We start from the raw sequence: 27,941 nt of genomic DNA, 5'->3' as shown, positions 1-27,941 counted from the left end.
GGTCGGTTTGGGCTGCGTCATCGTCATGGGCAGGACCGTTGAAGGAGCCACGCCTTGATTGTGCCACTAATAGGCACAACCTCCTCCTGCTCACGCTGGAAATGGAAATGTTGAAACAGAGAACCTTTTTTTAGAAAACATGTCTTTATTAATTTTTGTGGGAAGAACAGAGAAGAAATCGTCCATTTTGTAATACAGCATCAAATTAGAAAATTAGAGTGGACAGATTGAGTACATTAATACTTGGACAACATGTATTTGTTTCTTAAAAACTTCCACAGAACGATGAAGTCACGCACGAGGATGTCAGGTCCTCAGCGCGAACATTCCTTAGGGGATTATGTTATGCAGTTCACGCAACTCGCGACCCGCGATCAGCTTTAGAAATGTGACGATGATGTCATTCCAGTGAATGGTCAGACAATAAGACGCTTTGTCCTCGGCATAAAGACCTTGTAAACATATATTTGTAAGATAAGTCTCGGTGGTAAAGTAAATAGAGTCCTATCATTTTAACAGTCCTAAACTATTGTTCACTGATTTTTCAGAGATTCAAATATTACTATGGCCAGGCCACTGGTTGATGATAACCTTTGTATGTCTTTCGGCAATATAGCCTTGTATGTTCATGCGCTGTACGTTTGTTGACAGTATAACTTTGTATATGTGTCCGCCGTAGTTATAGCGAAAAATGCCATCTGGTGTAAAATCTGCTCGAGGCCTACTATTGATATCGGCTACAAATCTTCAGTTCTAATGTTAGCTTTGCTAAGTTTGTATAAATATCTGTTTTCAAAAGTCTGTCTCTACCGCCGCTGGACTTAGAAGAGTGAAACTGATAGAAAAATTTCATTACAAAAGTTGTTTGATAATCACTAAGGCACCGCTTATACAGGTAAGAAGACGATAACTCGTTAGAGTGGAGGCTGAGTTACAATAGTTAAGGTTGCAGAAACATTTGATTTGGCCATCAGTTTCCTTCTCACATCCATCTGAATTCTTCCACAATGTGCATTTCCGCGTTATAGTAGCTGAAATAGACAAAGAGGAGGTGAAAGGGGTTGATTATATGAAGGCCTAGTGTTTAATAGGATGGAATGTCCGGCGAACAAAGCATTCTATTATGCGCTTAAATCTCTCAGCTGTTTGTTGACAATAATGGTCGCTATTGAACCCTTATTATACATAATCCGTCAGAATACAATAGGGCCGGACACTTTTTCCCAGGGGGACATTTCCTACTTCTTTAACGCCGCTCACAAAGGAATTTGACGCGTGATATTACGCAACAGGGTGTAACTCGGAACACATGTACAAAATGTTAATCCCGACGATTACCGAAAATTCCCGAGGCAGAACTAGCAGACGACGTGAATGTATACACGGAAACACTTTTAATTAGGCTCGGCCCCAGCGATGTTTTGGAAACCTTAACTAGAATTTGAGATTTTTCAATTCTGTACTACAGAAATCATGAACGCCGAAATGAATATACCCAATTCATTTTGCTCATTTCATTTCGTAAACGGGCATTTTAATCTCAAGTTAAATGCTTTCCATATGGTTTCCACATTTTTGTTTACAATGCCTTTGAATCTCAATGAACCAGCACAAAGATTAAACAGTTAAGAACGAGTAAAATGTAAATTCTCTGATATCAATTGCTTTTAGAAGTTTGCATCAGCGCTACCATGGTAATAAAAAATCACTTTTTGACGAGTGTGGATCACCAAGCGTAATTACCATGGAAACTGGAGAGGATTAATGGACCCGATATAAAATCCAAGTGAAGTGATTATCATTTTGACGTAATGACGTCATTCATGTCAAGAGTTTTCCAATTCAGCAATTGAAATGTAAAAAAACTGCTTCATTTGTTAAAAATTTCTTTAACGCGCAGAACGCTCCAGAAAGGCACCATGACTTAGGAAGCAACTGTTCAACCCATTCTCCAACTCCAAGGATATACTCTCTGTCAAAACAGATTTCCATTACGCCATATGGTCACAGGCGCTTGAAGATACAGAGTTCAAACGATCAACGAGAGTCTGCATGGAGACTAGACTGACCCTTTGATCCCATTGGCCCGTTCCTATCCTAACTTACTTGCATTCGTGACCTTGGCACAAGTGGTCTGGCAATCTTTTGTTGGTGCTCCGCTCAGCTCGCCATCAGCGCACGACGCTTTCTCCGTGTTGGCCGACTCGCATACGTAACATTTGATTAATTTAGAGCCTGAAACTATAGAGAAGAGCAATAATTTACTTGTTGGTAAAAGTATTTTGAAGTTATTGGTTCGCCAATTGTATTTGGGCAAGAAACTAAACAAACAGTCAAACGGAACCAGGGAACGAAACCAGTCATCAACAGTAGCCCCAATGCGTCATTTGGGGAGCCAGGGATGCAATTACAAACGGCATGAAGTTTTAACAATCAGCTAACGAGCGAGTTGACTCGCACTTCACACATTAGAGTACAATCACTCGTATTCTCGTCACGCTTTTAAAATGTGACGAGACTTCGTCAAAGCCGCACGTCATCAGAAAGCAACAAATCCATTTGACTGATTGCCTTTTGAATGTTTTGAGCTGAATTTTACCGTTTGAAATGACAGCCGTCAAAAAAGCATTCAAATCCGCCTAAAAGCGAAGAGTTTAAGTCCGGATTACCAGCCTTTACATCTGACACTGAAAAACTTTAACTGAAAAATCTACTCCGCCACCAAAGCTTAAAGTAATAAATCTTCCTAGTTATCTCACTGCGATTAGTCCGTCAGGTATGATTCCTCTCATCCTGTGCAACACTCACTAATGACGAGCAAACGACGGGCTCTGATATTCGAGGATGGATTCCTCCAGACTAAATTGTTTAAACCACTTGTCTTGCCTCGACCCGTAGCAAGAATTATTTAAGACTACATGTAGTCGTCATTAATTCTTGATATTAGAGTACGTGTATTTGGTTATTTCTTACAGTAAGGGTCCGAAACTCTCACATCAATGATGTAACATTTTGGTCCTCAAAGATCCAGAGTTATAATATAACGTCCCTTACTCGTCTTTGATGCGATATTTCTTATAGTCAAACGTCTTCCTCATAATGCCTCAAAGAGGACTTAAAGTGTCAGGAAAGGCCAACATTTCTAAATGGACCACGTACTACATTTTTTCAGTCGTGCGAACGGATGAAAGAACGTCGGTCTCAAACAAGAAGTTATGCAAGGCATTCCCTCTGATGCGAACCCACTGCTTCAGAATCATCTGGGTGACTGCCAATTCACTCAGGCAACTGGCATTATTGCTCTTGACCAAATTGGATACTCTGCTCGACGACATGTCGTATTGATGGCAATTCACCCGCCAAAGAATTCCAATTACTAATGTTACTAGTTCGCTAAAGGGAAATTCTGAATGGCAGTCTCGATGTGATCATTAGCTTTGACCAGTTAGCGCTGTGGGGTATTACGCTCGTTGACTAAAAAGATATTCGAAAGAGATCTTTTCCCCTCAATATCATCAAATTGATAGATCATTGTAGAAACACTAGTGATCGAACATTCATCATGGCCTGAATTCTTCTCAGTGCGTGGTATAGGGCAAACTAACGTTATTTTTCATTTGTTGATAACCTTCCATCTGATTTTTAATGACCTGCAACCAATCCAACTCAAGCAATTGCCCTCGATCATTGAGAGCCATTTGGCACCGCGGTCATCAGTCTTCCTGTCCAAGGCATCAGCAATAAAATGAGGCAATACGACCAGTTATCAATCATGGTTACCTTGATATCAAAAATTTAACGCGAAATCGATTATGTTCAGTGACCGAAATGTTCTCCCCTTTACCACTTCGGTGAAAGATGAGAGCGGTAAGCCAAGAGACCGTACATGTAAATGAATTGATATTCAGAATGGAAACATCAGCGTCTGTCACCTCTGAGATCCCGGGTTCGATTCCCGGTCGGTACCGGTATTACCCATGTGATAGAAAGCGAGGGCGACTCTCTTCACCGACATCGTAGATTTCCGGCTCCGGGGTCACCGGTTTCCTTCTACTTTACATAATAAACACCCTATACTGTTCGGTAGAGCTAATAATGTCAATCTTGGTCATGCCATCAGTCTTTCATTCTGACCTTGACCCCACGAAAACGACCCGACGTGACCCTGACCCTCAGTCCCTCAGCCACAGGCGGAATGGTCAGCCATAATCTCACTGGCACCAAAACAACCACGCTTAGATCACGTTCCATGGTCAATCAAACAATTCCATGCATCCGGATATGGAATCAATTAACGGATATTAGTGCCTTGGGAATAATTGGATGGGTTTCTAAACATCTTTCTTCATCGTAAGAGATATTAATGCGCATTCGAATGCTTGAGTTCATGGATTATTTCATAGAAATCTAAGACATGTCATAGATAGCCTCATGAGAGGACTGGTGATTTCAGAGACCTTTGTGGTTATTCAAGGACATATCACTGACGAGCAATCAATCATGCACATAGTACCTTACTTGTGATGGAATGGCCTGGAAACCTCTCGATAGCGCTTTCTGGTGATGGACGGACGCATCGTGTCATTAAATAAACGAACAACACTGAGTGAAATTGACAACATTGGATAACGAATGATTCCAGCGAATCGCCGGCTATAGTTTGCTTGAGGTCCCTGGATTATTTCATAAATCTCTTCCATACCTCCAGAGAGAATGAGGGAGAACTTAACGGTAATTCAAGGACATATCACTGAGCAATCAATCATGCGAGAGGCTCCCCAATTGTTGATAGATTAAGCCTACCTCAGAACAGAGGATGGGATCCATTTATAAACTGGTCAAAAGACGCAACCATAATTATGATAGTGATCAAAGGGGAAAACAGGGAAGGTAGTGCTTTTTGGTAATGAAGCAAAAGAGTGTTATCTATAAGGAAAACAGCAGTCAAAGCGACTCGAAAGCAATGGCTTCAGGTGTCGGAAAATCGACAGATGGCTAGTCTTATGATCTTTCTCTACTTTCCGCAACGATGGGCTGATGGAGTAAATCGTTCTTTTACAATAATAGCGCAGAGAAACCTGTCTTCACAGAGATATGAGTAGCAACGCTTTTAGACACGCCGTTAGGCCGTACCGATTACTATATCTCACTCGATATCGGTCCCTTGCTCTTGCTATATCAGATTTTTCTCGAATGTAATTGGCTTCTCTTGAACATATTGTTTAAATGTCCTATGATGAGCCAACGAGGAAGATGGAACTGGTTATGGCATGTCTTGAGGATTGAGAATTCAAGTCAGTACTTATTTCCTCGTCATTCGGCACCGCCATGAAAGACCGAGACTGGCGAATGGAACCTGCAGAAGGACTGCGACATGGAAAGGCAGACGCGGCATGAGTTGACATGGGATGCACAAGACCGGGCTGGCTGGATTAGATTTGTGGATGCTCTCTCGCACCATGAGTTTATGGCGATGAATGAGGCAATACAAAGCCGAACCTTCGAAGTCATCCTAGAATAAATGAAATACGTGCAATCACTGGATAAAAATAAATCTTACCAGTCTCAAGACGGTAACAAACACACTATTATAGACAAAAGCCAAGGCGTAATTCTTTGTCTTAATGAAATAAAGTTGAGCAAATTGCATTAGATATTCAATCTTGTCCAAAATACCAACAAGAAATGCGCGAGAATTATTTTATGGCCAGAGATATGCATCGCAAATTTATCTCTAACAGCTAAAACGGACGGATCACACATCATAATAAATTGTTATTAACCCCAAATGGGAACTCTATACATCTCTTAAATATTCATAAACATGATTTATGTAATGCACTTGGTTTCCTTTTATTATTAACTGCCCCTGATTTGCCGCACGGTCGTTTGATTCATCCTGGTAATTTCTCTGTGATATCTACGCAGACGAGATGCCGCTTCGTCGACTATCCGGTTGATTTCCCTTTCATTTTCAAAATGGTCGATTAATGTTCTATAACTTTCGCATCAATTCTCGTGCACCTTAAGGTTCCTACTTAGGCAACTATTCTTGTATTATTCTGCCAACAAATGAGTAATTGATAACTGAATGATTCCAGAAGAGGACGTGGCGTCCTTGGGACTTTACAACGACAAATATTTGATTTATATCAGCATGAGTCGAGAAATTGATAGCCAAGGCTTTGAAAGGATGCCGTCGCCATGCAGATAGAAGAATCATCAATTCAACATCGAGATCTGCCCTCACGTACCATTACGAAGAACGAATTGCCAATCATGCATGATGTGCCAGATTGCACCTTATTTTCCGACAGTCAGCGCAAACTTTTAAAGACGCGTTGCATATGTCATGTACTTCGGCGGCAACGGACCTCGGCGTTGAGATGCAACAGGAAATGGCAGTTGTTTCTCGGGAGCTGGTATTTCGTCTGTGAAGACCGTTTCTACGCCAGAGCTAATGTCTTCAGTGGGACCCATAACTTCACATAAGCCGGATTTAAAGTATCAAACGATTCATCTCCGTTGCAGCAGCCTTGTCACGTATACTACAAGAACAATACAATGTCGTCTTCATTGTACTTGAGCCTGGAGTCTCTATACGCCCGCAGCTATAGAGGGATGAGCTTCGTCGGTCTACTGCATTATTGTCAACCCTCTACACTGTCAGTACAGTAGCATCGTTATTTGCTGGCCTACCTCCAGTCATGTTTCTGTAATACTTATGTGCTGAAAGTACAGTCCGACAGGCTTAGCAAGAATTCATCACCAACTTAGGAAATCTAACCTCATCTATCAAAGACATCAGCTATCTACCAAAGTCTCTTGGGGATGTGGCTAATTTCTTTTGTGCGTGAACATTTCAATTTCCTTATTTTTTTTGCCATTAAGTTGCCAGAACTTCGATTAAGAGACTTTGTCAAGGCTTGATCGATCGATTCGAATCCAAGACCCAATTTTCAATTATGGTTTAAAAAAAGATTTAATGTGTATTTCTCGCGAAGATTTCGGTCAGTGTAATGCTTAGTAAAGTACACATTGTATTAAACCAGAGTCTCAATATGAATATAAATAATGATTATGATATTTGAGTGAAAGACTCTGTCGAAATCATGCAAACAACTTAAGGTCCGGTTTTCCAATTCTCTGAAACACCTCACGGGTTTTTCAAAAGCTCAACCACCTTTATCTTCAAGATGTCGTATAGAGGGACCCTTAGTTGACAATATCCCTCGCCACTACTTCATATCACAATATAACTACCAATATGAAAAACTCATTTTCTCATCAAGCCATTTGCTCTGCGTTCACGACATCGTAATTAAAATGGCCGACATCGGAAGAAACTGTCTTCCCATATGACGCTCAGCTTCCGATTGCGCAGATATCAATTATTGTCACTAGCATATACCCGTGGCGCGGTTATTGTCATTGCCTACTGGGAAAATTGCGTATCAATTACTCAACATTGTACTGGTTGAGGCACCATGTCAATGAAACACATTTTCACTGAGTACCTGTAAGTTAGCGAAAGTGCATGTGACCGCGAGGATATCTTTTCCAGTGGTCTTTTCACTTTTTTCAGCTTTTAGCTTTAAAGATGCTCTGGATCGTAAAAACACATAATGACGTTCCGGGAACCTTTTCATACCGGACGCCTAGATATCAGGATGATGACGGTGATGATCACCGTCAGCAGCGTGGTTGCAAATTATTGTAATTGCCGCAAAGGCACCAACTATAGACTGCTCTCAAGTTCGCATCGTCATCTCTCGTCGTTATAATTTTTCAATGTCTCATACGAAACTGGGACCACAAGGAATGCTTCTTGATGTCAACAATTCTCGACATATCGTGTGTAGTTGTATACCTACATGTATTTTATACACACATGTAACTTTGGTTTTGTGTTTCAAAGCACTTATTGCATAATGCAGTAAGAACAACTATTGCTTTGGCATTCCGATCCTCAGAAAACAACCCTAAATGTAATTTGGTCATGCATGGCAAACACCATTGCCACACACTAAGTAAGGTTCTAACTGCTTATTGATGGGAAAATAGGATCAGATCACGAAAATTGGATAGGCCATAAACTGACCCTTCTAATAACTGGAGATCGTTATTTTACGTGTGGGAGAAAACTTGCACGAAATGCCAATAAGGAAAGTCACCAGTTTTAGCTGGCCGACAACATAAAATGTAACAAATCATCATCATTATATTTGCAAGTGTTGTTAAATTGCGACAAGATAGATAGCCAGTCAAGGATTACCATTAATATACCAGACAGATCTTCCGCGTCTTGTAAATAATAGCCAATGTCTTCGAAGAAAACGCAATAGCTTATACGTGTGAGTGTGATGGTCACGTGCATGTTGTCAGTTGAAATGCCCGTCTATTAGATCTGCAGTTATCACCATTCAATTCAGGGTATTGTTACGTGAGTATCCAAATGAATATCAAGTACGATACTCAAGATGGTGAATGGCTTCGAAGAAGAGAATTATAGTTGACGGTGATGGTCGTGTCCATTGTCAAGCTAAAGTGATAGCGATTTCATCCTGTGTTTTGTTACATAAGTGCCCACATGAATATCAATTAGGATATCTTGGATATAGAGAATGGCTTCGAAGAAAACGCAATGGCCTTTGCTGGGATGGTCATGAGCCAACTGCAACGAACAGCTGAGAGGAGTTCGCAGGGTCGCACAACCTAAAAAACATTGCATCGTGATAGTTGTGACAATATTATCCTGCATCAAAGGGACCTTTGCGTCTCTATGATATTGGTGCCAACTGATTCGCCTCTCCACCCCAATTCTTCAAATAAGAACTGTAGACTGTGAACAACATATTTCGTTGCGCTATTCGCAAAATATACACCAGCGATGTCACCACCAACATCAGCACGGACAACCGTCACCACACCGGTGTGCCTTTAAATATTAACCTTACTGTACACGTTGTTCGATTATAGCAATTTGCACCTGGACAGATGATAATAATTGCTTTGAGATGGTTGTAATGCGAGAAGTTTGTACCAGATCGATATCAAAGCCATCGCGAACACTGACACCCCTGGGACAGCTCGGTCGTTATGCGAGTCAGCTTTTTGATTAGAGGGTGGACTTTAATCTTCCGCCAGAATTCAGCCTCGAATTCAGCATCTCTGAGCATGTCTTCTCTTGATTATTTAATCTTTCGCGGATGTTTGTACTTCCAACAAAACGACCAAAATTTGCCAAACTGCAGAAAAAGATGGGTTGTCGACCTAAATAGATTTCATTTCGTCAACAATCGTGTGTGCTGTCTCATTAATTTCGCACAGATGTAAACAATCAGCTCTCCAGAATGGCAGTAATTGAAGTAATTGATTTGGCAAATATTTTTTGAATTCACCCAGGCATGCAATAGCATGATAGCACAAATAGTTGGATTTCTTTGTGAAAGGGATGAGCAAGCATGGAACGTGCAAGCTCCTTGATTAGCAGCATTCGGACCCGAATTAGTACTATTGCATGAGCGGGAATGAGCATCCTCAGTAAACGGTCTCCACAAAGGGACAAGTTGGCCAAGAAATACATGTACATGCATATGTAGGTTGGTTTCTCATACGAGAATGGCTTCCAGCTAGACCATGACTTCTCTGAACAACATAATTGAAGAACTTACTACAATAACAGTGCACTTGATGTGAATGCGCAAGCAATGTCCGAAATCGCCTCTCAACACTTTCAAAAGCATTTACTGGACAGGTATATATTAGAGATCAGCTTGAGTGTCGTGATGCACATGTAGCGGCGCATGGTGGCAAGCAAGAGTACTATTCTCATGACCACCAATATCCCACGCAGGTTCTCCCTTTGAGCAGACAACCCGTGCTGTGGAAAAGCAAACGCAATCTGTGATTGTTTTTTTGTTGCTTGTTGATTAAGTCACTGCCATGGACGTCGACCATTATTCGAAAAAAACGTTTCTCATTCCATTTTTCAACATGCCGAGGAAAGAATTAAAACTTCTTACATTGCGTCGAGGTAATTAGGTTACAAGGTTTTGTTTAGTTTGTCTCGTACCACAGCCGGAAAACAATTATTTTCAGACCAGCCACTGAGAACTCGTACCGTGGACGTAATATTGACAGCTACTTGATAGTTACTACAAGATCGTATACCGACAGATTCGACCGTTTTTACGAAAAGACAACTTCTGAGTTGTCAAAACAACCATTGCATTCACAGTTTATTTCTTCTCTTGATCCGATTGGCTGAAACCATACCCATTCATGCGCAGCTATCTCACAGAAGTACCAACCGCCGATCACATGATCTGTCAAGAATGAAAATTACATCTCTCAAGAGTTGTTTTTCTGCCGCACTTCAGAGTCTTCAAGAACGCCGATCACGATTCGTTTTTGAGTCTAGCTATCATTCCATCGAGTGACAATGGACTGTATTCACATGATGGCTCGGCTGGGGCAACAAAAAAAGATTTACCACAATTGCTACGCTATCATCCCCGGGCTATATCATCAGTTCGGTACTGACCAGCGGCCGGGGTTCGCGGTAAACTAGCGAAGATGCTAAGAAATCGTAATTATCCAAGTATCGGCAGATTACAGTCATTCAACAGCAGCGAGATTAGCTAGGCTAGCGGAGATACAAATGTACCACAATCACTTTTTTTGGAATCTGAACGACGGAAACGCGATTCCTATTCCACATTACGGACTATCGGAGCTGAAACCTGGTATAAGGAAAATGGAAAAATATGATTGGCAGCAAGGCAAATCTTCATGGCTTCAGAGATAAAAAGCAGTGGTCCTTGTCCCGGGTGATTAAGGTGTAAATTTCCTTATAAGCCTACAGGCATGACAGGTGTATGCAATTGGTACGTTTTCAAAAGAACGTTATTTTTGACCACGACTGATGCTGCCCTTACCCATCATCGCTAAAGAGATGATTTTATTCCCATCAATGACAAGAAGAAAAAGTTAATCGAGTAAAGATTATCCATGGTTTGTGGATAAAACAACAGCTGCTGTCCCATTCGCGATAGCAGGTGATGAGGGAAGATGGCGTCAAAAGATCCGTTCCGGCGTATCATGGCAAGTGCGCCGGAAAAAACCCAAGCCTGCACTCGTGCCAATACATATTTTAAGACGGGGGACCACAGGAAGAAGCTTTGGTAGCCTTCAGGTGACTGGTGAATCGGCTTCGTCATCTGGTTTTCTTGCACGCAATTTCTTCAAAGTTTAGCTTTTATCTTCTAGTGATGCTGTTTTTTTTGGGATCGTAGGTATATAATTCCTGAATTCCCGGGATTTCTGCACTACCGGTCAAGAAATACGAATCTAGAAAAAGTTTCAAAGTGTTCTCTAGTGCAGAAGTGTGTCTTCGTACATTCACACGCGTACACAGCATTGTAAAAATTAAAATGTTTTTACTCTGCATGTCGGTATACATGTATATCATGAATGTTGATTGAGCAGCTCTACAGGTTTTGGATAAGGAATGTCGACAAATGCATGATTATGGTGGTTCCACGTGTTTTCCTCTTTTTTTCTTGCCAACAAGATGGATGTCATGCATTATCAATGGGGACTAGCGGGGACTAGCCACATGGCTGTACTGTAATCTCGTTTATAGCCCTGGGAGAACGGGGTACTCAATAACCAAGGTTGACGAATCCTCTGTGACATGCCATTAATATGTATCTGCTACTGCATGGTTTCGGCATATTCCTCGTGCATCATGAAACCACGACTGAAGGACATCAAAGTACAGGAATGCCACAGGCCTTCCAATTTTTTCGAACTCCAGCCGTGAGTGCCGACCCCCATTTTCACAATAATAGTTGCGGTTCCACTACAGGAAAGTGCGGACTACATCCGAATTAGTTGTGATTCCATTACAGCTAGTCCGGACTAAACAAGTCCGGCTCTCACTAAGAGCGGTCTTATTAAGTGCGGATAGGACAAGCGGATTTAAGCCGAACTTAGAATAGACCCGGATCTAAAGCAGAAATTACCTGTAATGGAACCGCATTAGTCCGGATTAAGATCAAGTTACTAAGTACGGCTACAGGTGGCGTGTCAATGTGAACGTATTGCGAATGAGCGGAAGTGTTGGTTCTGTCAAAACAACACGCGGTATTTCTGTCAACAGGTCAACTCTGATTCGTTCTCATTTCTCATTTCATTATTCAATTCTTAATTTAAGTAAATTCTAGTGCTTTATCCTAACTGAGACAAGACCACTAATGAATATTCATAGGTTGGAGGGTCCAGGCCTATCTATTAGACGAGTGCATGTTTTTTACTCTCAAGTACATATTTGGAGAGGTATTGAAAAAATATTTGTTGTGGCAAGTCTACAGATATAAAGAAATTATTTGATGAAAAAATTAATTTCGAATTTTGCTAATTGGGTAATAGGGGGCGTGTTTTGAGTTTTTTCTGCCAGTTGGCTGAAAAGAGTGGAAATATCAAAGTCTGTCTAATTTGTCGATTAAAAAAAAATTTCCGTGGTCAATCACCATTTTATTTTTCACCATTTACTTGCCCGACTGTCCGGAATAACATAATCTAAATTTCAGATTCACAACACCACGCGTTCTTTGATGCGTCGCGGTCAAACATTGACAATTTAACTGCTAAAAGGCTTAAAAAATCAATTGTGGTCTTGTCTCTATTTACACTACATTTTGGGTCAATATAGTGAAAAATTTGAATGTGCTCAAATCACTCTAATTCATTTAGAATATTGTATTGCTGATGATTTAAGGTCAAAACAAGCCTAAATAATGAGAAAAAAACTTAATTTGACCCAAATAAGAGTCAACCTAACCCCGGTCTAAGTTCGGTTTCATTTTTACAAGTCTTGTTGTGTTGCCATTCATTTTGTAATTTCTTTGAAACTACTTAGGCCTTGATTCTGAAAGTTGTGCCCTAAGCAGCAAAGATATTCCTAAATCACATCCTAAAGTTTCAGCTCCATAGCTTGCTTATTCTGGCCAGGGCAGGTCTTTGAATTTGGTGCTGTTGGGTGCAAAATCATGACTTTTTGTCGATTTTGTCCTCTTTCGTCGCTTTGGCACAGTTGTACCACTCTTTGAAATGTCTCTCATTTCTCCAAAAATGTCCAGATATGACTTTCCTTTGTTGGAGAGTTGTGGGATGTCATGTACATTAGTTTGAAAAAAATCTCAAAATGTTAACCCCTGAAATGTACCTTCATTGAGACAAGACCACTAATGAATATTCATAGGTTGGAGGGTCCAGGCCTATCTATTAGACGAGTGCATGTTTTTTACTCTCAAGTACATATTTGGAGAGGTATTGAAAAAATATTTGTTGTGGCAAGTCTACAGATATAAAGAAATTATTTGATGAAAAAATTAATTTCGAATTTTGCTAATTGGGTAATAGGGGGCGTGTTTTGAGTTTTTTCTGCCAGTTGGCTGAAAAGAGTGGAAATATCAAAGTCTGTCTAATTTGTCGATTAAAAAAAAATTTCCGTGGTCAATCACCATTTTATTTTTCACCATTTACTTGCCCGACTGTCCGGAATAACATAATCTAAATTTCAGATTCACAACACCACGCGTTCTTTGATGCGTCGCGGTCAAACATTGACAATTTAACTGCTAAAAGGCTTAAAAAATCAATTGTGGTCTTGTCTCAACTATGGCTCGCTGTCCATGTTTCCATACCTCCAGTTTTGAAGAGTTTAGCCTAACGCACATAGAGTGGCGCCGCCTGTAGCCGTACCTGTTAACTTACCAATCCTGTAGTCGAACTGCACCACATTCGTTAGTCCGGACTAAGCTAAGTTCGGACCTGATGCGGATGCGATAGAAACGGATCTAAACCCTGTAGTGGAACCAAGACTATTGCTGATGTCGAAACTCAATCCTGTAGCCTTGATTGGTTGACGTGCTGATCCATTATCCTGTCACATGCGATGCCATGTGATGTGTGCCTGCACGCATGAGCCAGATGAGATGATTTCACGCCTTCAGTCCCAGGTGATGAGCTAATCCGTTAAGCCTGCACCACACGATGAAAATTTGCGTGATGCAAGTGACACGCGTGCATGTTGCGACAGGCAAATTCTCACTGTGTGGGGTCGTTTTTTGCTGCGTATCTTCCCTCGCGAGTCGAGACGCAGCCGATCTAGCATGTTTGATATTTTCTCGACACGCGAGGAAGTTAATCACCGTGTGGGGGCTACCTGCAGCAATGTTGCGCGAGTTCGACGAATCACAACAAGCAGATCGGTCACATGATTTATAGGTCAGTCACATGATACCAAAATGGCAGCTCTGTGGAACTGGCGATACTTCATGGGGTCCTCCTCCCGCAATTCAGCAATTAGATTTGCATAGGCCCCCTTATCCTCTCTTTTCTGAATCCATGGCCTTGTCCAAAGACTACGGTCCACGCGGCGCCGCCTCCGACGGAGTAACAGCAGGAGAATAAGGGCAATTTGGTCTTCTTGGTCCATAATACTTCTCATAGGAGAGACAAGACCACAATTGATTTTTTAAGCCTTTTAGCAGTTAAATTGTCAATGTTTGACCGCGACGCATCAACAAACGCGTCAAGTAGTGAAACTGAAATTCGGATATGATATACGGGTTAGTCTTGCGAGTAACTGGTGCGATGGAAATTGGTGATTGACCACGGAAATTTTTTTATAATCGACAAATTAGACAGACTTTGATATTTCCACTGTTTTCAGCCAACTGGCAGAAAAAACTCAAAACACGCCCCCTATTACCCAATTAGCAAAATTCGAAATTAATTTTTTCATCAAATAATTTCTTTATATCTGTAGACTTGCCACAGCAAATATTTTTTCAATACCTCTCCAAATATGTACTTGAGAGTAAAAAACATGCACTCGTCTAATTGATAGGCCTCGACCCTCCAACCTATGAATATTCATTAGTGGTCTTGTCTCAGGATTTGACAGTTCCCGGGCGCTGCCATTTTGGTATCATGTGACTGACCTATAAATCATGTGACCGATCTGCTTGTTGTGATTCGTCGAACTCGCGCAACATTGCTGCAGGTAGCCCCCACACGGTGATTAACTTCCTCGCGTGTCGAGAAAATATCAAACATGCTAGATCGGCTGCGTCTCGACTCGCGAGGGAAGATACGCAGCAAAAAACGACCCCACACAGTGAGAATTTGCCTGTCGCAACATGCACGCGTGTCACTTGCATCACGCAAATTTTCACCGTGTGGTGCAGGCTTTAGGACCAACAGTTCGAGAGCGAACAATGATTCCCGGCCAGTGTCACAATTGTATATGTCCCCAGGATAGAGAGCACACTGGGAAAAAAGATTGTATTTCATGCGCTTTTAACCTTTGAGGTATCTAAGACAATGGATCTCTGTTGAACTATACCTTAATCTGTCACCATTTAGCAGCAAATGAGACTTTTTCCAGGGAGAACATTTAAGACTATTTTTGAAATTATGCCTCAAAATTGCTTTCAAAGAAACATGCACATTTGATGGGAAGCGCCTTGACACAAAGGCAGTTCATCGTAATATTCAGTCACCAATAAATGTCATTAGCATCGTATACAGTATACATTAACATCGTATAATATTGGTTAGTTCTGAATGATAATTCTAGATCCTAATTCCATCAATGCCCAATGAAGTGGCAAATAAACTTTGTAAGCCAACTCTAGAAGCAGACTTATTACTGGCGCTACAATATCACCCCGCGACAAAATTTATATGCCTATTGCCTTCAAGAGATTAGTCTGTTACTAATCCAGTTAGCTGATGTAATGGTGAACGTGATTACAGCACATTCATGACCAAATGGAGGCGATGGGGGCAATCTAGAAACTCGTGTGCCCATCCTAACTAACACTTAGGAAGATTTGTCCCCTCCAGGACAGGCAATCAGTGCTAGTGCGTGTCTTACGTACACAACATAGATTAGAACTAATCTGGCAGCCAAATAACGGGGCTGCCAAATAAGTGATTCAAACCTGAAATGAAAGATCAATTTAACATGTAATATTCATTGCAGGTTTCGGCCACTGAGGAGATTAATACCCCTGCTTGTCACCATGCGAAGCCACGCCAATGTTTCGAGGCAGTTAAGGACGTGGCTTATGAATCTCAAGCAGGCCTATGGTTACACCTTGTTCTAGTGCATACTAATGAAGTTCAATGATTTATCAACAATCCTGTTTGGAGAAGTCATGGTCCTGCCAGAAGCCATCATTGTAGGGAAAACAATCATATCATACACCCAGGTTGTCCCTTTAAAGGGAGTATAAGACCACGAGGTTGGGGATGACGGGTAACCTGATATTATCTTTCTGTACCACAATTATGATTGAGCTGTTCCTTCTTCAGTCGGTGGCAGCTCCCTGACTTGTAAATTAGCCACCTGAAGGCCGACAATGTCACCTCTTACTCCTGTCTATATAATAGTTCCCTTTATGCAAGTGTCACTATCTCAACCAACATATCTTATGGGATCTCAAATTACACCTGCTTTTAGCTGCTGGAAGGACGTGGCAATTGATGAGCCACAGGGTAGCCCCAGTAACACCTTGATCTACTCCTCTGCTAACAATGACAAAGCCTCTTGATCAGTCAGTGTGTAGCTGTTTAATGATCACGTAGTCTGGTTGCAGACAAGTAATGAAATCACCCTGGGAAATCGGGCGTTTGATCTGTGACAATCGTAGACAAACACTGAGATCGATGTTAATCAACTCTTGACAAGCCGCCTGTCTGCCTGTCCCCTGAGATTACTCACACATGTATGGTCAGGATACTATCGACATGAGAGCTACAAGTGATTAGAAATCGACAGATGCGTAATTTGGACTCAGGCTCCATTGAAAGAGCCAAATCTACATCATGCAGACGTCTCGGGGTCACCATGTCAATCAGTAGGAAAAATATACACCGGATTCCAAACTTAAGAAGACTTCCCATGTAAAGCAGTGGTAATTAAACCTATGACAGGAAGCCACATGACTCTTGTCTTTACACATGTGGTCAGGGTGCTATCGGCATTATATAATATACATAGGAATCTACATACCCCCCCCCCCTCCCTCTCCATGATCAAAGTATCCAGTGCACTTTCCTCCATGACAAAAAGAGGCCGGATTACTCGCATCCAATGCGCAACTTATATTCCCTTTACCAACATTGTCAGTTGTTCACCACTTCTATATAAAGGTCATAGCACCAAATGAAAACGTTTTGCGGATTCGGCTTCCTCTCATAGCTGTCATCCCAATATTCAACAATCATCGCGCGACCAAACAAACGACATCTTTATGCAAAGATCTATGTAAGATTTGTTTTTTTTGCCAATTTCCTGGCTCTCCCATGTTGCACGATTCATCGAGCGACGAAAACCAACAACAGTGCAGGACTTGACAAAGACCTTCCCCAAAGACCTAATGGACTGACATTAGGGACACATGGGAACAACTTCCGATGGATGTTGACTGGTGCTGAGGCTTTTAGCATCTCTTTTCGGTAACTCTCAACGCAAACGCGCCTGATAAACCATGTCTACAGAGAACTAATGGATTGAAGCTTGGCAAAACTGTCTGACGGCTCTCGACTGCTTATCTCTCTCAGCTTCGGCAACCCAGCCCTTTGGATCAGACCGTCTTATAGGTGGTATATCCGACTTATTATAGTATTATATTGCGGTAGTCTGGATCCCGGCAGGGATTATTAACGACACTGTTTAGCTCCTTATATGGCATGACGTTGTTGGCTAAAAGTGCATTCGTTCACCAGTGTCACACCTGAATGGTGTATTTATTTTCCAACCTTCCTGAGACTAATAAGCTCCCGACTAATCACCCGAGGCTTAATACTACCCCGATAATAACCACCGGCGTCATTATACCAGCGATTTATTTGAACTGGGGATGACTACCCAATCTTTCATGATACGAATACATGTAGGTGAACCAGTTATCAGGTCACTGCCTTGCCATTAAAGGGTCCCCCTTGAAATATTCGACAAAAGTGCATTTTTGTAGGCTGTGAGCTGTGCAAAAATATTATACCAAACAACTTCGGTTCCTTTCCCAGCCACCGTTATTTTGCCCCTTTCCTTACAGTCAAAAGAATGCAGGCCTAGCCCAGTACATGGTCTTTTGTCTGTAAACAAAGCCCGCTCGCACCTAGGCCAAAATTCCCATTGTTAGAGTCTTAACAATAGGTCACCAGGGCAAATCTTAGTACATCGACCCCCACGAAACGTCTTTCAAGGGCAAATCAACTTAATGACCGACCGTATCGATTTTCTTACGGATTCCGAAGTTGACAGAGCTAAACTACTCATTATTCAACATAGATGCAGGTTGGCTGCCATGGGACGTGCAAAGGAAGGCCAAAAGCAGCGGTTGACTAACTAAGGAGTCGTTGATGGAATCTGACTAGCATACGGAAATAGCATGACTTTGTTAGCTTGGCCAGGGGACCTTTGGCACCGTACATGTACATGAACTATCGATGTGAAGCAAGGTCTCGTGCTATTTGAGTATATCCTAGCAAAGTTTTTCAACATTAAGTGTGGTCAAGAGTGTCAACAGGTTCTTAACCTTTGTAACAAATCTCCCATTGTCTATCGAATTTCTATAACGGATCAAAATAGTGCGTCTGATCAAGAAGACAGTGTTGCAAGCAGATCTTGAGGTATAGACCATCTAAATACTGCTTCCAATATCAAGGGTTAGATTCCGACTTATTGCGTAGGAGGCTCCTCGCTATAAGACTAATTACACGAGCTATCGACGCAGTACGGCGTTGGGCGCAGGGCAAACTGAAACGAGATCTTCAAAGAAAGGCTCAAGAAAAGTACACAAATGAAGCTCCTGTCAGTTTATAAAAACTATCCGATGCTGCACCACCTTGCGCTCCGGCGGATAGAAGATTATTGGATCAATTTCAAAGATGTTGCTTCAGATGCGGGTAATATAGATCTTTCGTAGTTTCTTTGGGCTATGAGTGTCGGGTGCTGATCTACGTATATAACCCTTTCGGGACATATCAGACAACTTCACTCGATGCATACTGAGTGTATACTTACTCCAATATGCGTAAGGAGGAACCATGCGAAAGTCATGTTGCATACCCTGTTTGCAAGAGGGTGTTTCTCCCCGGGTAATGGGACAGCTCCTACATTAAGGAGAGTATTTGTCAGTCCCCCGGGTGTCGTTCTGCTTCTTGGAGAAGACGGGGGATGATTGCTAGCTCAGGCAAGAGCGGTCGCGGAAGGAGAAGAAGAAGGCGAAGGAGGAGGGGGGAAAACGAAGAAGATACTCGACATGTACCTAATCTTCAGCTTACGCAACATAATTTCTACTGACAGTCATACTTTTAAGTCAAATCATAACTTTCTAAATGAAAGTCGATATTTTCCTATTAACAGTCTGCAAGTTTGAAATACTTGTAGGTTGCAGTGATGTCGGTTGACTTGCTTGAATCCGCCAAGCCCGTTTGCACCTTTCGCTTCCTTCTCAAGTCATATGAAGTAAAAGTGCTTTCGCAAAAGACTGGATGCTACAATGAAGCTGGCCTTTGATGAAGTTTGATATTAAAACCAACAATTCCTTTCATCGAGAGAGTCATCTGGAAATGTCAGTAAAACAGCGACTCAGCGCGATAAATGTTATTGCGGGTTGCGGGAAACGGTTGACATCACCTTTTAATGTTGCTGTTCTCGCCTTTAATGCAAAATGCTCTTATGTTTTCGTTTTGAGAAAGACACCACTCTTTCAAAGGATGCCTCTTTAGTAGAAACCTCACATCTCAGTCCTCAGGGTAATTCTTAACCTGTCGTAGCTAAAGATTGAAAGACTTCTCATTTCCTAAGTGATGTGGTTTCTCCGCTTGACGGTGGTTCAGATTATGCTACATGTATCACCCTGCGCCTTTGAATCTTGAACTAAATGGCAATTCATTTTTTGTCGTTTAAGGTCTTTAACCGTGAAATCCGGCAGTTTCTAAGCAATCCTTTCGTCAGACAGCCTTAAAAACCTATAATAACCTTTCATAGCTACGAGACACACGTAATCATTTTAGTTACAAGGTCCGTAACCCTTGACACCAAATCACACCCTAAACGATTATCTCTTTAAACCAGTCTTTAACTATCCCACAAAATGGTCTCCTCTGATTGGAAAACGAGACAACCGCAACTGAAGCATCATTTCGTACATAAATCAACCTGATGGGTCATGGATTGTTAGTGGCAGAAGTTAGCATCACCTTGGGTTGATGAATCGGCCCTCGAATCACAAGTGCAGCGATGACAGAACGGGAAATCGATAGAATATTTGCGGCACTGCGCTTTGCCCGCGTGGAACCAGTAGGCAGCTGACAAACTAAAGAATGCTAATTCAACAGGTTCGATACATCTGCATCAACATCAACATCAACAAGAAATGAACCGAAAACAAACTTGAACTTGCATCATGTCAGAGTTAGGCGCCACACTTTAGCCCACCTCGACATATATTTGCCAGGCCGGTCTTTACGATCACTTTGGAGCTACGATTCGGGCTGAAAGACAACGTAGCTTGATCGGCCTACCACCATCTGCCAATTGATGATCCTTGCATGACTGGTTACCATGTAAATATTGCATGCTGTCCTTCGAGTATCAGTAGCCATTTCCCCCTATTCAAAATGATATCAAAAACGATAATGGCAACAGCTAAATTATTATGAAAAATTACCGAGGCCATCCCCATGGACTTTCTACTAAGGAGCTCTGGGGCCAGTTACCGATAAGATAAATACGGTTTCGCAGTTTTTGCTCTAATGCCTGAGAAACATTTCTTAAGTTTGGGACATTCTGCTTATTGATGATAATCGAACGCCGTGCGCGAGCCATTCGAGTTGCACTGCCATGTTTAATGCACCGGATATGACTCCCCGTGGTGTAATATAGCATGTTTGGTGTGGAATTCATTGTAAGAAGTACTCAACACTTTAAAAGCTTCATCTGTGTAGCTCTTATAAACCACAATATTTTCTCCTAAAGTAAAACCCGGTCTTGTTCTTTCTTTCAGTTACTTGTACCACGGTCATGAAGGTCTCCACGTTATCGTACGCGATTTACTAATTTCGCTGTGCTTGCCGTTATATTTGCAGTCAATTTTGCAAATGGAAGGGGTGACAGGTGATAACATCCCCTCATTCAGCCCCATTAAAATCCTTATCTCCTAAATTTAAACCCTCCAACGAACATTCACTCCAATAATTAACACGATTAAAGCGAAGAACAGGGAAACTGCTAAGATCTACTGACGCTGACGATGGGCTAATGGGTGCCATTGGACACGTTTGATACAATTAACGAGACGAAGAAGTATGTAATTTAAGACTAAATTAACCGTTGAAGTGCCTTTTATCTTTCAGCAGACACACTACTTTAAAAAAAATCACCAGGTCTAACACTTATAACCTCATTATTGTAAAGTCGACCACGCCATGATTGCATGAAAGTCAACTGCGCAGTGGATACATGATTAAAGGGGGAAAATCAAGCAAATTATCGTCCGAAAATGGTTGCTTGGATGTTGTGATAACTACATTTAGACTGCAGCGCTTGTTACAGGGATTATAAATATTCTCCAGTAGAGTATAACTACTCAGGCATTTTAGCTGATTACTGAGTCCTGGGCTCAAATTTGCAATTCGTAGAGTTGTTACCACAGTGACGTCCATACTTTCACCGCAAAACCATTGAACTACAGTGTACGAGTAACCCAGAGGAGTTTTAAACTATGAGGAACAGGAAGCTATAAAACGAAGCGTGCGTTACTTTTTCACAATTACACCAAACATTATCTTAAATCAAAACGAACCATTTTCATTATCTAAAACCCCGCCATAAGATTATCATGACATTTATCGGTCCCTCGAAACGAATTTTGAAATTAGGTGTAACTGATGTAATAGTGGAGAAATGCACAAGATTGATGGTATCACACGCTGTTTGAATTGTCAAGCGCAAATAATTTTCGCGATTTTATTTTCATTGATTCCAGAATCTCATTCATTTGTTAAAAAAAGTGTGCTCGTAATCTTGGTGGCTGGATCGAGATTATACGCGAAATCCGCAACGGTAGAACGCCTGTGATATTTTGGCGGTTTACAAAAAGCAAACGAAGGGACTATATTCTGGGCTAAATCAGTTAAATTTGGGTAAGAGTTTTGTCAGTACGAACAAAAGGGATTTGTCTGTACCGAAATCCTGAAGTATAAGGGTGAAAGTCGAGAGAGTAAGTTGAAATAGTTGTCAGGTCGAAATAATGCTTTTTTGCGCTGCGTTAACCCAGTAACCCGACCGTACGATACCAAATACAGAGTGAAAAATGTTGGACTGTGTTAATATCATTTCTAGCACTGAAACGCGATCTCACTTCAAAAGATAATTTTTTCGTGATAAAAAATATTTGCAAATCAAATCAATGGCTTCGTTATTGAAGAAGCCAAGAAGTGCATTTTTGTGGCACGGAAGGGTTTGGTTTCTTTCATTACGTTTGAGGTATTTCTATGGATTCCATCATTGAAAGCACCAAGAGAAATCCAGTAACAGGTTGGCCCAAACAAAGGCCAATCTTTCAACAACTCTCACATTCAAGGGCATCAGTACAAGTGGGTGGGGACTCTTCTTGGAAGCAGAGTCGTCAATTCATAGAAAGACTCCGCTGGAAGGAAGCCAAGATACAACGGCCATTAGTATAGGTAGGTACAAAGAAAAAATTCTTGTTGAGCAAACTCGGGAGTCATTTGAGCAAAAATAGAGAAAATGAGCCAGAGCAACCGTAAATTACTGTCGACTTCGCCCAACAAAATTACGCAAGTTTCGCAAGTCGTGATAATTCAATTATGAGACTCTCGTAAATCATCTCTTACACTTGGTTGTAGGAGGAATCGGGGAAATGTTAAATAATTAATCTTCGATGAAATGCAGTTCTGAACTCGTTCTTGAGACCTGTTTCGACTATAGGGCGTTCTTCTTCTCAACGCATCGGAAAAATTATGCTCGGCACCAGCGAGTATACTTGGTATTTCAAATCACTCGATTGTGCGGCTGTTTGAAAGCGGGAGAATCATCACAAACGCCAACTGCAACACAGGAAAACACCCAACAATCAGGCCTCGATTTTGATCAATTTCCGCCATTTCTGCACCCACTTTACCCGTTATTACATGTATATAAACCTGAGGCACTTGTGTTTAAGGAGAAGTATAGCTTTTATCAATTCCCTTACACGTAATTACAACAATTGACATCCGTATCGAAGACTGCCAAGAAATGACAAGCTTACCCGGAAGCAAATTGCGAAGCATTTGAAAGGATAAACGGTAGAGGAAATGTTTTAGATGCATAAACTGGTAATTGAAAATTTAAAGATCACTGGTAGTTAATTCATATCAGCAGCTGAAGGCTTTCGATATCTATGGTGCTGATGCGTGGGACTCGAAGTGTGTTCTCGAGCCACGAGAAGAAGCACCTTGGAAATGAAGTTAATTTGTTGCTATGTTTCGTGACTCGCCTTGACGAACCCTTGGACAAACTGAGGCCGTGATCTACTAGTGTTATACTCCTGAACGTGAGCAACAGAGAAGCGTTTGTAGCTCATCAGGCACGGCGTACCATTAGTGACATTCACAGAAGATGTCAATGGAGACACATGCTCTCTTTGCACGTCTATAAGGTCAGCCATGAATATATTAGCTTTAGCTGATTGATAACCAGTCCTTGTAAGACCTTGTGAGTCCTTGTGACACATCCTCCGACCTTTACCTCCGACATCTGGTCAACATGTTATCGAATGTTTCCGAACTGTACACTCTGCCAACATTTTCGATAACATCGCACCTGGACAACATGTTTCCCAAAATGTTACCCAAAATGTTGTCAGTGTGTACAGAGCTTTACTGGTAACATTTTTATTGTCGAAAGATATCACTTTATGGTGAAAATGTCAGAAAACCCATATCTGGTCAAATCAAATAAACCGATTGCATTTTGAGTATGCGTTTGAGTTAAAGCGACTAGCACGTCTTGTACGTGTGTGTCTGAAGCTTACTGCATTAGCTGATGAGAGCAGATTATAAAAATGGACTTACTGCTTCGATCTCTCGATGTTATTGGAGATACACGTATAACAAGGCATTTTTGTCGGAGTGAAAAATTGTAATATAAGACTGAGGTAAAAGGTTTTACATCACGGAGAGCTGAGCTAACCTCTTCGGTTAAGCCGCCTCGCCTTATATCGGAAGGCCCAATAAAAACGCATTAAACTTTAAAGATCAACTAATCATAAAGTGTTTTACCAATGGAATTATAATTTTGCACACATTGACATAATGATACATGTAGTAGGCCTACCTATCAAATCTGACGATTCCACTTGTCCATATTCCCATACCGTGAAAAACAAAAAGTCATGGCAAAAAGATGACGTCATATTTAAGAGAACCAATCAGAAGTCAGGACGTTTTTTCAGCGAAACTTTTTTGGTGTCAGGACAAATAACCTATCTTCCAACTACAACCAAATGCCTATTATTTAGGCTCTTCATGATAGCCAGGCACCTGACATCATCGGCCAATAATCGGCTTGGGGAAAAAGAAACTTCATGCTTCATTTGTATTTGCTAAAGTTTGTGATTTAACCACGTGGTGTTTCTAACCTAAAAAAACCGTACAAGAAGTTTCCTACCTGACTGCAGCAGAATAATCCCAACAAAACAAACAAACCCAAGCGTTCTCCGAGTCGCAACTATCGTCGTCATCATTTCCCGTTCACGCGCCAAATAATCCAAGGACGGTTGACAATCAACTTTCACGGTCAGTGTGTTTTTCAAAGCATACATGTATCTATCGAGAGTCCATGTCGTATCTAAAGACGCAAGGAATCGGTATAAAAAGGGAATCAAGTCTTGTTGGAAGTTGGTTCGAAATATTTACTTCCAAAACTTTCCTTTGTCAAAGACACCAATTATTCTCTCCTGGCTACGAAGTCTACTACCTTTACTCAACGAGTCCAACATGAATAGCCTTCAGGTATATGAGCCTCTTTCTAAGATTTTATCCACTATCCAGTTTTGTTGACATCCGTAGGATGCAACGCGATTTCGTCTGCCGGCCGGTGCGTCTGCTCAGCGGTTAGAGGTTCGGCTCCGGCAGTCTTTCTATGCCATTCTTTTCGCAGGCGGCATTGGCGGTTGCGTGGTGGTTTCCAGGCCACATTGCGGATATCCGATGGAAGGAAAAAGCTGCAGCACGATTGCTGCTTCTCATTTGAAACAAGGACGTCGAGAGACTCTGTCTGGTTGAATCTCGGCAAACACCGATAAACGAATGCTTAGCTGCCAGGACTGAAGTACCCACCGGGATTCGATGCAAAAGGCTACTGATTTTAAGGAAGACATATACCATGAGTGCTGTTGATCGAAATATTCAACGTCAGATGGCTGGGCAGGGTGTATGCGGTCTATATTGATCGGAATGATGGGGACTAATGACCGGTGCATCTTACGCTGCCCAAACGAGCCTGTCGGTTACGGGCAACAATAGATTAGCTCGAATCTTTTCTTAAATGGATTTGAGAGGGGTGTTGCGCACTCCTTACACCCCTCAATTTCACTAGTCACAATAGATCGTGCGGGTCTATTGTTATCGGAAATCTATTCCCCACTCTGTTGCGGCCATTGGGTGGGATCTGTTCATGAATGGAGATAGTCTAGAGTATCAGACTGCAGGCTGGTTAATCTATGGATATGCATCTGCTGATGATACAATCATGTAACTATAACTAACTAACTAAAAGCGTGACAAATTTTTACTGACTCAAATCGACTGTTCTTACTCGCGGTCTGACAGTGATATTGGTAGCGGTTGTAGGGATGTAGGGATGTAGGGTCATTCTAAAATTCTGTCGCAATGATGAACCCGATGACGTATGGAACCTGGGACTGGCAGAACCTTCATGGTTTGGACTCAGGACGTATAGAAAGCTTGGGACTTGGGAGAACCCGCCTTCAACTGAAACCAATCTCAAAATGAGCTCCTAATTCTTTCACGCTCATTAGAGAGATTTACTGTCTTAACAAAGATTTATCCTTTCCCAAGCAAGTCTTTAAACAGATTAATTGTGGCAGTTTTCAAGGTTAGGTTAAATCCCGGCAAAGAGACGAAATTGACTCTGTGATGAGAATTTGTAATTGATGAAATTGTTGGTACAGCTCCCAATTATGGACTCATTTCCAAGAAAATGGTGATTTTATTTTTCATCAGCCATACCATCAAACATTGTTGGAACATCACTGATTTAGACTTACTTCGAAGAAAATTGTTGATCATATACCCCCCCCCTGGAAATTTGAGATTTTTCGGTAGGTCGAAAGCTTTCACCCGCGCCAGTTATGTATCCAGATTAAACTTTCCCCACTCCTTATTTTTCACCTCGCATAAAGATGCCATACGTCAAATGGAATTTGATAAAAAGTGTTCCGTAATTATATTGCCGGTCTCATTAACTGATTGACATTTGATATCTAAATTTATTAATCAGGGTTTTGGGTTATTAATCTCCTCCGATGCCGCATCAAGAAAGCCGTTTTCTTATAATGGCAGGTTTATAACCATGACATTTGGTGTAATCATCCTTTATATGCTGCCTCACGAAATGCGTTTATCACAAAGCTGGCAGTATAGGGTATGAGACAGTGTCAGTGCATTTATTTGGTGCACTCATTTGTCCTGCATCAAGAAAGACGTTTATTACCATGCTTGCAGAGTACGGTGCCAATGCATTTGGTACATATTATACATACCATGCTTGCAGAGCAGTGTCAGTGCATTTGGTGCACTGCATCAAGAAATACGTTCCATGCTTGCAAGAGTAGGCCCTACGTGTTAGTGCATTCGGTGCAGTTATTTGGGCTGCATCAAGGAGACGTTCCTGATCATATTTCATGGAGGACAGCGCAGTGCATTTGGTGCATACATTGCTGCATCTTAACCCTCGTCAACCACAGGAGGATCGGCAATATCATCAACGTATACATGTATGAAAAAACAAAAGAAAAAGAAATTGCTTTTATTTCGGAAACATTTTCATTTAAAAATTAGTTGATGCTGATTACATGCAAGCTAGATTATGGATAAATAAAGTAAATTTCATAAAGCAGCACCTTTTATCTTGTAAAAAGCACCCTGCTCGCGGGAAGCACATGATTAGCCTTATCTAAATACCCCAGACACCGAGCTTGATGGTTTACGGGTATATGGTGACCGGTAAACGTTCCTCGGTGCGACTCCCGACACAGTCGATACCCGGCTCTTGCGGTCCCTCCGTGGTGTTACCCAATCGAATACTTGGTCATAGGTTCAAGGTCATCCATATCAAACATGGCGACCAGGAATAACATCACACCGTACCCTAGCAACAGATTGCACATCCCCGCAGCCATTCCAGTTGTTGTGCCAAGTATAATGGCGAGACGAATGCGGGTCTGAAATGAAAATCACGAAGTTCTCTGATTATCTAGAGCTAAAGCTGCCAATTACCGAAAGGTACACGGTGCACGTATATATCACTTAGCAAGCGTTACCGATGTCGAGGCAATGAGATTGCAGTCCATCATGTCAACAATGGCAAATTTACCGACAGAATATCATGTACATAAAAAAAGTACATCACTCATCATGAGCCCACGTCCGTCAGGGGCCATGTTTACAAATGTCTTGAATGGAAAATAAGGGATATTTATGACCATTATCTCGGACAATCATATGAGTTTCCAGGTTTATGAGGACATTTTGTCTCATTTCGTGTGATTGTTTCCTCGATGTGAGAATTTATTCTCGTATTTGAAATATTGGCACAAATATTG

At 41.5% G+C, this 27,941-nt stretch overlaps 1 long non-coding RNA gene across 1 annotated transcript; it reads right to left on the bottom strand.

Moving 5' to 3' along the window:
* Window positions 1-144: 144 nt before the first annotated feature.
* On the bottom strand, window positions 145-25,504 carry LOC135494828 (uncharacterized). Its single transcript, XR_010448471.1, has 3 exons — window positions 24,764-25,504; window positions 2,107-2,241; window positions 145-1,031 (listed from the first exon to the last, which is right to left on the bottom strand). It is a non-coding gene; the product is annotated as an uncharacterized LOC135494828 (long non-coding RNA).
* Between the last annotated feature and the right edge of the window lie 2,437 nt (window positions 25,505-27,941).

The sequence above is a fragment of the Lineus longissimus genome, chromosome 10, assembly GCF_910592395.1.
Source record: "Lineus longissimus chromosome 10, tnLinLong1.2, whole genome shotgun sequence".
Lineage (NCBI taxonomy): Eukaryota > Metazoa > Nemertea > Pilidiophora > Heteronemertea > Lineidae > Lineus > Lineus longissimus.
The sequence above is the reverse complement of the archived record's forward strand: the minus strand, read 5'-3'. Positions and strand labels throughout refer to the sequence as shown.